The sequence below is a fragment of the Lissotriton helveticus genome, chromosome 10, assembly GCF_964261635.1.
Source record: "Lissotriton helveticus chromosome 10, aLisHel1.1, whole genome shotgun sequence".
Classification (NCBI taxonomy): Eukaryota; Metazoa; Chordata; class Amphibia; order Caudata; family Salamandridae; genus Lissotriton; species Lissotriton helveticus.
The window spans coordinates 843,763,530-843,776,361 of NC_136071.1; positions in this window are offsets into that span (position 1 = coordinate 843,763,530).

Sequence of the window (12,832 nt, forward strand, 5' to 3'; positions counted from 1 at the left end):
ATGGCAACAAAGTAGCTGGGTTCAGTGTTGCACATCACTTCAGTGTAATGTGAGGGGCTAACAATGTCAACTCGTATCCTGTCAAGCGAGCACTAGTTAAGTGTTGCGTTTTGGTCTGATTCAAAAGGGCATCCACCGCATGGGGTACTAGCACCAACAACTTATGTGACAAAACTATCCCTTCACTCTGACGTATGGACACAGCTGTTGCTGCAACTGAACGGAAGCACCCAGGCAATGCACGAGCAACAGAATCATGAACCGCTGAAAAATATACACAGGGGCGCTGCTTGTCACCGTGTGTCTGTACTAAAACTGACAATGCACACCCATCTTTCTCATGTACATAGAGTGTAAAAGACTTCGTGTAATCTGGAATGCCTAACACTGGTGCAGAACAAAGAGCTTGTCGTAGCTGATGAAGAGTATCCTGGCATTCATCTGTCCATGGAAGGGGCATTGGAGTGTCTTTAGTTAAAAGCGCTAGCAGAGGTTTAACAATGTGTGAAAAACCTAATATCCATTGCTGAACGAGGTCAAACCAATGAATGCACTGACATCTTTCTGAGTAGAAGGTACTGGTGTGTCTAAAATTGCTTGAGTGCGATCTGGTGTAAGTGCACACCCCTCCTTAGACAGAAAGTGACCTAAGTAGGTAACCTTCAGTCTACAATATTTCAATTTCTTCCGTGACACTTTATGGTGATGTGTAGCAAGAAAAGAAAGTAAAGACAAAGAACATTTTTCACACTGTTCAGGCGTATCGGCTGCCAACAAGATGTCATGGACACATTGTATGAGAGCCACTCCTTTAGGTAAAGTGAAAGAATCAAGTTGTCATTTCAGTGCTTGACTGTAAATGCTCGGACTCTCAGTGTACCCTTGAGGAATTCTACAAAATCTGCACGATATATTATTCAAAGTGAAACCGAACAAATATTGGCTATCAGGATGAATAGGAATCAAGAAGAAAGCATTCTTCAGATCGATCACAGAAAATGTAGTTGCTGTTGGAGGAACTAAGGTAAGCAGTGTCATTATGTCAGAAACCACAGGCTATTGCGGTACTACAATCTTGTTAACTTCTCGCAAATCAATGATGAATCTGTAAATCTTAGTGTCAGGGACTTTTTCCAAAATGGGAAGAATAGGACTGTTGCAAATATTATAAGGAACTTTTTCCACAACCCCCACCTTAATCAAATCCTGGACAATGCGTATAGGTGCTTTTTCACCTTCTTGAGAAATGTTGTTTTGAGGCAATCGTGGCAATGAAGCGCCCTCCTTGACACTAATATGTACTGGCGGAATAACCATTTGCTGTACATCAGTATCTGAAGTAGCCCACAAAGTACTAGGGAGTGAAGCTAATGCAATGTCCTCTTTAACAATACATGATCTCTCAATCACATGGTAGTTGTCATTTAATATGACATGTACTCCTTCCGGAGACCATCGTATCGTAGCCCTGAAATATTTGAGCATATCAAGACCCACAATATTGTCTGGTGTGTTTGGAGAAAGCAAAAATGGACATGGAGCAGTAAACTTGTAAACATGAAATGCACGTGGTTGTGATAGTGGGCTAAGGGAAGGTGTTCCATCAAAACTTATTGATGTCATTGTTAAGCCAGATAGGGGAGCCCTTGGAACCAAGTGTTTAGATAAGGCGCTACGAGTAGCTCCTGTATCAACCAGAAACTGATCAGTAGAACCCAAAACATGTGCTGTAACATAGGGACACTTCTGATCTACTGGAACTTCAACTGATTTCTTACCCCATCCTAGGTAATCCTATGCATAAGCAGAATCTTTAAAATCAGACGGCACATTATTGGACATTTTATATTGATTTTTATCTATCAAAAGTGTTAAACCCATCCTGTCCACGTGTATTAGCATCAAACCTAGCACGATCATCCGTTCTTCCTCTAGGCCCTCAATATCCTGAGCGATTTCTCGTTTGTCCCCATCCACGTGGATACTGCTGAGCACGCAGTGCTGGACAATCAGAAGCCCAATGTCCAAATTTCCTGCAGTACGCACACTGTTCAACAGACAAATCTGAACAAGTATAAGAAGGAAAAGACGTCCACCTCTATCATTACCTCTAGAAGGTGGACCATAAGCCTGAGCCAACATACCCTTCGTTTTTAACTCCTTATTCTTCTTATCCTCACTGCCTTTCGCTTCTAACTCCTGGCGTTCATAATACTGAGCTATAGTCAAAAGAGAAACCGGAGAAGAGGTAGTCCATGAACTCTCACTGGCCTTTAGGCGACTAGCTATTCCTGGCAACAGGTTTGCGACATATTTATCGACGAACAGATGCCTGCATGTGTCATCTGTCAATGACTGGCCACTAAAATCGTGGAATGCCTCCTCAAAGCGTGTAAAGAGGTCAGAAACCGATTCATCTGCTTTTTGCTTGCTAGACGCTAATACAGTCCAATCTATCTTTTTAGGGGGGATGATCGTCTCTAACTTAACTAATATAGCTGCGGGAAGATCTAAAATTAACCGACACGGTTTCTGTGCGGGTTCCCTTTCTACATCCATTTGTTCTAAATCTTTCCATAATGCCCCAAAAGGCGTACGATCATCAACTTTACAAACAGTTCTCCACATATCAGGGGGTAATATCAGTCCGAAAAACAAGTCAATATCAAGCAGAGTCATAGTACGAGAGCTAATAGCACCCTCAACTTCCTCATAAAAAGCTGCTGGGTTCTTCCGTGGATCAGGTAATGCAGTTTTAAGAGCGATGACCTCCGCTCTATTCCAAGGAGTACAAACCCAATTATAAACAAAATAACCCTTTGCATCAACGGAATCCTTATTATCATCTGTTCCCTCGCCTCTAGGAGGAACATACAAAGGTGCGGCTTCCCGCATAGGTCTCACATGAACTACTACATTCTTATCTGTTTCAGAAGCAGAAGCCGGTATCACGCTGATTTGAGATGTTTGTGCAGCTGCCTCTGCTGCCTTTTTCTCTTCTCACAAACGGACTGCTTCAGCACGCAGTTTAACCAAACGTCTGATTGAGTCAGCCACCTGAGAGAAAACAAAAAGACCATCACGCATTTGCTTACAGTCATTTGCTACATCAACGGGCTCTAATTCCTCAGAATATTTCCTAAACCGCTCAAGGACCTCTGTGGCAAATACCTCGGTAAAATATATTTGCTCCCTTTCAAGCCAATCTTTCATTCCATCTAAAAGGTCAGATGAAGGGGCAATACTACGAACGGCTTTACAAGCTGCAGATCTAAGATCAGCCGCACGCTCAGCGGACAACATAGAACGAGTTTCCCGTGCTTTCTCCTGGTCAACAGAAGAGTCTTCATCTGACTCACGAGGGGCAGAAGGAAAAATATACGGAGGTGGAGAACGATCTAATAACAAGAAATAATCTTTCGGTTTATTAAGGATAGGATAGAGGGGCCGCCGAACAGCGTATTGGCCAGTTACCTGTAAATGGCGCTCCCTATCCTCTCTCTCTTTTCGTTCTTTCATTTCTAACGCTTTTGCATGAATGTTCTTTCGCTGTTCTTGTTCTCAGCCTCATTCGTTCATGCACTTCTTTCTCCCACATTCGTACACAGTCAAACATATCTTGCCTAGTCTTTTGCTTAAACATACATTGTTCCACATACTGAATCTTTCGTAAATCAAATGACCCATGCATAGGCCAAGGCAACTCAGGATCCTTACTAGTATATTTATTCCATAACGTGCTGTACATTATAGAATAAATACCAAACTTAATATTCATGTCCCTATTAGGCGTCCCCTCCGGGGGGGGGGGGGCGTTTGTGCTTCATCATGTCTCAAACTGGTACCACTACAAAAGCAACACATCCTACGAAGTGTGCTAGAAACAGGCATGCCAAAAATAGTGCAGAATATGCAGTATTATACACAAAGTAGCGCTTAAAGTACTCTTGTACGGTGTGCGGTTCAAATCAATTCAAAACAGAGAAAATTCTCCTCATTACCTGCTTATATAAATTGCAATTCATATATCAATCACTTACAAATCCAAATTGGCCAACACAATTACACAAAGCCACAGTAAGCGTCGCAAAACGACCTTATCAATCCCAGGCATCAAACCAACAGCAAGTGTTGCATCAAAACAACGCTTACCAGTCACTTGGTGTCCAGATTCCAACTGCCAAGTTCTTAAATCGACCAAACGGTCACTGCACGGCGAATCAACCGAAGAGATCTCAGTCAAGGACCGACACCACCTGGATGGTCAGATTAGAAAGAGAGGAAAAACGCAGTGGTTTGCCAAGACGCGGGACTACTCGGGCAATAATCGTCCGTAGCGAGATTCCAAACCTTTTCTTTCGACCACTCCTTCGGGCACCCGAGTCGCCGATGAGCCCCACTGGTTGGGCACCAATTTGTCGTGGTGGACCTCAGCCAGGCCTACCAGTGCTAGGGGTTCGCCATTCTCTGCACAAGTCCTCAGACCAATAGGAAAGAAGTTGGCATGGAACCTGGAATATAAAGTAAAGTATTTATTAACCTCATGAGGTGGAACTACATTCACACAACACCCTTCGATAGTGTATGAAGTAGCATACTGAACAAAAGGAGCATGGTCCTTTTATACCCACACAGGGGCTCAAAAGAAGGCTGTGCAAGTACAAGAAGAAGGTTTTAGGTACATATAAGGTCATACAGAAAATGTACAGTCAACAAGTAAGAGGAGCTAACAGTTGCTAATTCTAGTAGACACATCCTGACAGTTACAGACGAATAGCAGCTGCATAGACAGCTGCAAGCTCAACTGAGCATGTGCAAAGCAGAAGAGGCTAAATATACCTTGTCACTAGGCAGAGTACAAAAAACAAATGACAGAAAGGTAGGACAGAGCACATGGTGAGCACGTGGTAGCACATGGCATACAAAATGGCTGCCAAATCCAAGGTGGCTTCAGCTAGATGCTAACCCTGATCGCTGCCAAATTACAGCAACGTAGCCTATGGCCCTTTTTTTTAACCTGGCGGTCCACGTTTGGCCAGACTCATGGTCGCAGTCTCCTGACCGCCCTATTACAACTAGGGTGGTCGGGAGATCCTGGCACCACCGCATCCATCAGGGAACCACCGTTCCCTGGCGGTTGCACAGTACTCCTGAGGGCCACAATGTGCTTGGCGGGAGCACCGTTGTCCCTCCAAGCATATTTGGAGTTTCCTCTCCACCACGGTTTTCAAAGCAGTGAGCCCACCATGAAAACCATGGCAGAGATGAAACAAAGGGGGCCCTACTCCTACTGGGCCTCCTAGTGCCTCAGGTGGACGTACACAGGGAGACACATCATGGACGCACCTGGGTGCACGCACCGAAGTACATGCACGGCATGGACTGCAGCAGTCTATGCAGTGCAGGTACTGCTCTTGACGTCCCCATTGAGGTGACTATGAAATAGGCACTGCCCTAGGAACACCAAAGAACCGCCCGCCAGACTAGGAGTTTGGATGTGGGTGTGCTGGGCGTTTCTGCTCCCACATCGCCGAACTCATAATAGGGCTCTATGTCTTCCTGTTTTGGTTGTCAGTTCTCTAGTTTATTACGGTGCTCAATATTTATAATATAACCTGCTTCTAGCTCTCTCAGCTTTTTAGGAGAATGCAGACACATCCTTTGTTGCTTAGATACAAACAAACAATCCTCCTGAGGCGGAAAGCCGGGAGAGCGCCAGATATTGAGACTTGTGTTTTTAAAACTGTATTTTACTGTGTTCATATCGTGTTCTTAACTTACTTGCTGCACTGAAGCCAGGCAGATCTTCCTCAATCCCCGAACAGCCGACTTGACGCTGTAACGGGGTCCCCGCTCGATCGCCTTCCCAGAGAGGTACTTAGCCCCGCCCACCTCGCTGGCCACGCCCCCCCTCAAGGTAAAAGGGCGCGCTGATCGCTAGCGCAGCCCATACAAACAATCCTCCTGAGGCGGAAAGCCGGGAGAGCGCCAGATATTGAGACTTGTGTTTTTAAAACTGTATTTTACTGTGTTCATATCGTGTTCTTAACTTACTTGCTGCACTGAAGCCAGGCAGATCTTCCTCAATCCCCGAACAGCCGACTTGATGCTGTAACGGGGTCCCCGCTCGATCGCCTTCCCAGAGAGGTACTTAGCCCCGCCCACCTCGCTGGCCACGCCCCCCCTCAAGGTAAAAGGGCGCGCTGATCGCTAGAGCAGCCCATACAAACAATCCTCCTGAGGCGGAAAGCCGGGAGAGTGCCAGATATTGAGACTTGTGTTTTTAAAACTGTATTTTACTGTGTTCATATCGTGTTCTTAACTTACTTGCTGCACTGAAGCCAGGCAGATCTTCCTCAATCCCCGAACAGCCGACTTGACGCTGTAACGGGGTCCCCGCTCGATCGCCTTCCCAGAGAGGTACTTAGCCCCGCCCACCTCGCTGGCCACGCCCCCCCTCAAGGTAAAAGGGCGCGCTGATCGCTAGAGCAGCCCATACAAACAATCCTCCTGAGGCGGAAAGCCGGGAGAGTGCCAGATATTGAGACTTGTGTTTTTAAAACTGTATTTTACTGTGTTCATATCGTGTTCTTAACTTACTTGCTGCACTGAAGCCAGGCAGATCTTCCTCAATCCCCGAACAGTCGACTTGACGCTGTAACGGGGTCCCCGCTCGATCGCCTTCCCAGAGAGGTACTTAGCCCCGCCCACCTCGCTGGCCACACCCCCCCTTTCGCCCCTAACCCTACTATTTCATCATGTGCATTTACCGGAAGCGCAGCGGACGGGCGCAGCGGGCGCGACGATGGCGCGCCGAAGGCGCGCCTAAGGCAAGCCCGTCTGCGCCCGTCCGCGACCGACCGGGGCTAGGGGCACCCCACTCTGCCCAACATATCACTTACACCTCCCCCCAACTTCTTATGCTCCAGGGCACATGGTTCCTACCCGCCTCCGTCCGCACCCTTATATCCTCTCTTGACCTGAGCCCTCCTTCCCCCCCCTCTGAAGAAGTTACTAGGTCAACCATACCTAGATCTCTCTCAGCTTACTACCTCAACACCCGGTCAGCAGTGGCCCACTCACATAAATTATCGGTGCTACTAGATTCCCACGCACCGGACCTTCTCTTTTTAACTGAAACTTGGTTTGGCGACGACTCCCTCCCCGCTTTACTTGCCACTCTCCCCGCTTCATACTACGTTATACGTGCTGACCGTCCTGCTGGTCGGACAGGGGGTGGTGTCACGGTCATTGCATGAGCTGACCTTCCTTTTAAATCACTACCTTTGCCAGGTATCGCCACCACTGAGTATCTAGCCATCCGTACCACATCTACCACTCCCCCTCTCACTTGCTTTCTCACTTACCGCCCCCCCCAATCACCCTTATTATTTCTTTCTGAGTTTCAGGAGGTATTGGCCACTCTTACGGTTAATAACTCCTCCATCTTATTATTGGGTGATTTTAATTTTTGGCCTACAGATCCTGCAGAGTGCCCGTCCTCCAAAGAGTTTTCTGATACTCTCCAATCCCTTAATTTGTATCCCACGTCCATTCCCCCACTCATGTCAAAGGGCATATTTTAGATCAGATTTGGTCTTTAGATTGCCCGGTTAAATCCCTAACCATCTCACCTTGCACTTGGTCTGACCACCACCTTATTTCTTTTTTCCTTCCCAATAACTCCACTACAGGGCCCCCACTCCCCAAAAATGTGTGGGTCCGATCATGGAGCCGAGTGGACCTTGAGAAATTATCCACTTCTTTAATTTCTTCCTGCCCCACTCTACATGGTTTATCCTCTCACTCCCAGGCCTCTGCCATTGAACACTGGCTATCTTCAAACTGTGACTCCCTTGCCCCACTGAAGAGGGTAACTTCTAAACGGGAGAAGGATGCCAAATTGTGGTTTAATGAAGATCTCAAAGCCTCTAAATTAGCGGTGCATCGAGCTGAGCGCACCTGGAGGAGGAATTACTGTCCCTTGCTTAAAGCCGAATTTACTAACACTCTGGCCCAATACAAGAAAGCTATCTTGGCTGCCAAAACTGCTTATTTCTCCTCTAAGATCCTGGCAGCGGAGAACCAATCAAGGGAAATCTTCTCGATCGTCCACAATCTGGCTTTCTCTGATAGGACATCCCTTAAACCCACTCCCTCCCTAGATCTTTGCCACTCCTTAAACACTTTTTTCATAGAGAAGATTGCCATCATCAAAGCCAATATTCCCCCCCCTCCCCCTCTTTTGTCGACCCTCAAAGCCCTCTCCCTAAGGGACAACTTAATGCCCTTCCCCCCCTGACTAAGGAATCCCTGCTTTCAATAATCCCTCTCGTTAAATCTGGCTCCCCACTAGACACCTGTCCTGCGCACATCCTCCGCCATATTTTCACTTCGTGTCCAGTCCCAGCTCTTCACTTTATTAATAGCTCTCTTATTCAAGGGGTTGTTCCCAGCTCCTTGAAGACAGCAGTCATCGTCCCCATTCTGAAGAAACCTGGCGCAGACCCCTCGGTTCCCTCCAACTACTGTCCCATCTCCCTCCTGCCATTCCTGGCCAAAGTGCTCGAACGCCACGTCACCAGTGTTCTGAGCACTTTTGTGGAGGAGTATGGAATCTTAGCCCCCCGCCAGGCTGGCTTCCGCCCCGCACACTCTACTGAAACCGTGGTACTGTCGGTCCTCGACACCCTCAGGGAGGGTATGGATACCAACCAGACCCAGGCTTTGATCCTCCTCGACCTCTCAGCGGCCTTTGACACGGTTGACCACACCATCTTGCTCTCCCGTGTCAAGGCGGCGGGGATCGGAGGGACCGCCCTGGTATGGCTGTCCTCCTTCCTGAGGGACCGCACCCAGGCTGTCCGCCTGGGCGATTTTTCTGCGGACCTTCAGAAAGTTCAGTGCGGGGTTCCCCAAGGTTCCTCTCTGTCACCCCTTTTGTTTAATCTTTATATTTCTCCTTTGATTTTTGCACTACAGGAAATGGATGTCGACGTATATAATTACGCGGACGACCTCCAACTTGTGTTCAATCTTTCCCCTTCCTCTGCCTCCATTCTAAATTTTCAGTCTATTATGATTTTTATCCGGGACTGGATGAACCACAACCATTTGAAACTCAATCCAGACAAGACCGAGTTGGTGTTGACGGGTGGTTCATCCAGTCCCTGGTCTTCACTTTTTTGGCCCCCGTCCCTTGGTCCCTCCCCTGTCCCCTCTACCTCAGTCAAAACATTAGGCATCAAACTTAACTCTGACCTCACCCTTCACTCCCAGGTTAGCGCCGTGGTGTCTTCTTCCTTTCTGTCACTCCGCATTATACGCAAGGTATCCCGTTTTTTTTCAGTTGAAGCCCTGAAATCTATCATCTTGGCAATGGTCATCTCCCGCCTGGATCACTGCAACGCCCTATATGCTGGTTTACCTGCATATAGTCTAAGGCATTTGCAGTTGATACAGAACCAGGCGGCACGGCTGGTGCTTAACCTCCCCAAGTTTCATCATGTAACTTCCATCCTTAAATCCCTTCACTGGCTCCCTGTCCGGGAACGTGTCCAGTTTAAGCTTGCGTCTATCGTTTGCCAAACACGACTGGGCACGGCTCCGGCCTTCATTACCTCAGAGATAGTTCCCTACGTTCCTACTAGGCCACTACGCTCAGCCTCGCAAGCCTTTTTGACAGTCCCTCGCTTTCGAAGGAAAAAATGGGGAGGCTCAAAGTTCTCCACCCTCGCACCAACCTTATGGAATTCCTTGCCTTTAGAGCTTAGGTCCACTCCCCTCTACCCCCAATTCCGAAAAAAGCTCAAAACCCATTTGTTCATTAAAGCCTTTAGCTAGATCTCTCGTCACTTTGTCCCCCTTCCTTTTTCCCCTCCCTTTCCTACCCCTTGAGGTTGTATGTTAGCGCCATGAAACCGTTGGTGAAAGTGCGCTCTATAAATAATTTTAAAGTAAAGTAAAGTAAAGTAGATGAACCTGCATGGATTAATTCCTTACCCCATGTGAGGGACTAAGTCCAATAGGTCAAAGAACTGAAGAAGGCTTTGCACTTCCATTGGTCTGTCTGATGCCTCAGCATTAGGATATGAGGTCAAAACATTGTCCAGCCACAACAAATGTTGTCACAGGTATCAAGTATCTAGGATTCAAAATATTCTGAGATATGTTCAAACTCTAAATTAATACATTACATTTAAAATATGGAAAAAGAAATCTGTTGAAAAATTATGTTCATGAGATAGTATTGAATCTACTGGCAAGAGAACATTCAGCAGTTTTTATATGGTGCCAACATTTTGCCACACAAAGGATGTCTATTTCAAACTCAACCTCTCCCAGAGAATGACAATAGGGTCATGGAATAATAGAATTTGGGATAAAGCACTCTAACACTGTTGGAGAGAAAGAAACTGCGTGAGATAGTATATGTATTGGGAACAAAGAGTTAGTTGCTTGGATTGCCTCAAAACAGAACTACAAATATTATTACCTCCTTGTTAGTCTTCCTCACCACATGATTGACAAAGTGAGCTTCAGCTCCACACCAGAACCCTCCAAAGCAAAAAAGTCAGCCTCCCATGCCTCCCATCCCTTCCCAATATGGCCGACCCATACACTCCATGACCACTCTAAGAGGTGGGCTGGCCCAACCCCAAAGCCTGTATTTTTTAGTTCTGCGCACGTCTCTCCAGTTGCGTCAGGTAAGTGGTGCCTGCAGTAGCAGGTACTTGGGTCTCGTTGTGGAGGTCCTGCTCTAGCGGACCCTAGGATCTTGGACTCTCTGTTCTCCCCTTTCCCCCGGGTTCTGCATGGGGCCGGTTAGGCTCTGCTCCAGCGGGCCAAGGGTTTCCGAGGGGGGATTGGCCGGGCTACTGTTTGGGGTGGAGGCCGGAGTTTGTTTCCTTGCTGGCTGCCGTGCCCCCGCTGTGTCCCTTTCCTCTGTGCCCGATTTTTTCATCGCCCGCCTGCCTTTCATGATGCTACGGCAGGCGGTGGCTGTGCGTGTTTGGTTCCCTGCACTTTGTCTCCCCGCCCGCCTGCCCTTTGTGGCGCTGTGGCGGGCTGCGGCTCTGCTTTCTTTTTTTCCCTTCCAGATGGGTGTGCGGCCACCTGGATATGCTCCATGTGCTGGGTGCTGGCAGTAGAACCTTTCACAGTTCAAATGATTGCGAGTTCCCCTCGCCGTGAGCTCACACTGGCTCACAGCCCGCCATCCCTTTGAGACGCCCCGGTGGGCGGCGGTGGTTCTTTGCGGTTTCAAGTTTTCCGGCTACCGCCGCCGGCCCTTTCTGCGCTGTTGCAGGTGGCAGCTGTATTTTGCCTCTCTGGGGAGTCATTGTGGGCTATTTGTTGGGAAGATTATGCGTGCATTACCCCGCTCATGCTACTAAAGGCGGTGGCGGTGCTGTGCGGTTCTTACGGTCTTCACGGCATTGGGCTCTCTCTGTGTGGGCGGCTACTGTGCGCTGTGACTTAGCTCCTCAGCCCCTCTGGCTTACCTGCTTTCACTGGCTTTCTCCCCGCGAAAGTCTGAAGGCGCTCTTTCAACCTGGGCCATTGCCTCTGTCGCCTGTTGCTTGTGGTCTTGGACGCTTTCACTCCTGGTGTAGTACGTGGTTGTCTCCCTGGTGTGTGTGTGCACTTCTGTCCCATTTTTCGGGTCTGGGATTACTCTACGCGCACCTCCGCTTACCGCTATGGTTGCGTTTTTGTGTTATTCCCTGCTGGACATGTCTCTCTGTTTTGATGCTGCAGTTTGTGCTCTGCGTGGCCCTGCATTGGGGCCTTCCAGGTGTTTTCCCCCTCTGGTTTCTTCTATGTTGGCCTCGGCGGGTCCCATTGGGTTGTTCTCTCCGCCTTTCACGGAGTTCTCTGTTGCCTTGGGTATCATTGCCACGTTCAGTAATTCAGGACGTGTCTGGTGACTCAGTGGACTAATGCCTCTGCTGTAGGGGCCTGTGTTAGACCTCATGGTCACAGGTTCACATCCCGGCGGGTCTACTCTGCCTATCATCCATCTTAGGTTGGTAAGATTAGTGCCATTGAGTTTGGTAACAACAAACATCTGTTATTCTGCGCATAGATACCCGTAGTGGTGCACGTGCGCTTTACACATGCACATGTTTTGTTTACTGTTCTGAACTCATGATTTTCTGCTCCATGATTTTCCTGTGTTGATTTTCTGCTCCAGAGTTTACACAGATTGTGTGTTAGTGCATGTGGCGTTGGGTTGCAGGGCCTCGGCTTCTTGTTTCTGTATTGTCCCTGTCTCCTTCCTCCCATACGGGCTTTGGGCCTGCGGTCCTTTTGTCTTGTGGACTCCTGTTCCCGCCGTTGTTGTGCTGTCCCAGTCAGTTCCTTGGTGGTCGTCCTCAGGGGGTTCCAGGGGCTGCGGACTGCGGCGTGTCTGGTGTGGGCGGGATGCGGTGGGCGCGTGTCCGTCCGACTCTGGGCTGCATCAGTGGTCTCCTGGTGTTTCCTGGCTGGTTGTTTCTGCTCCTGGCGGGCTCACTGTCTCGGCGGGCGGCTCCTGCGCCCCTTTCCTGATGGCTTCCTGCTTTCACCATGCTTCTCCTCACCTCCTAGGGGTCGGGGTTTGGTTGTGGTCCTTCTGTTGCCTCTCCTCTCATCCTGAGTGGCACGGTTCCTTGGCTCCTGCCCTCTGCCTGCCTGCTCCGGTGGTCAGTTATTGGGCTCCCCTGCTCCTGTCCATGGTGCTGTGGCTCTTTGGTTGCTCTGCTTGGTCGTGCCGGGAGTTCGGCGCCCCACTCTGGTGGGGTGAGCGTTCTTCCCCTTTTGTTGTGGGGTTGCTTCTGGCAGTCTCTCT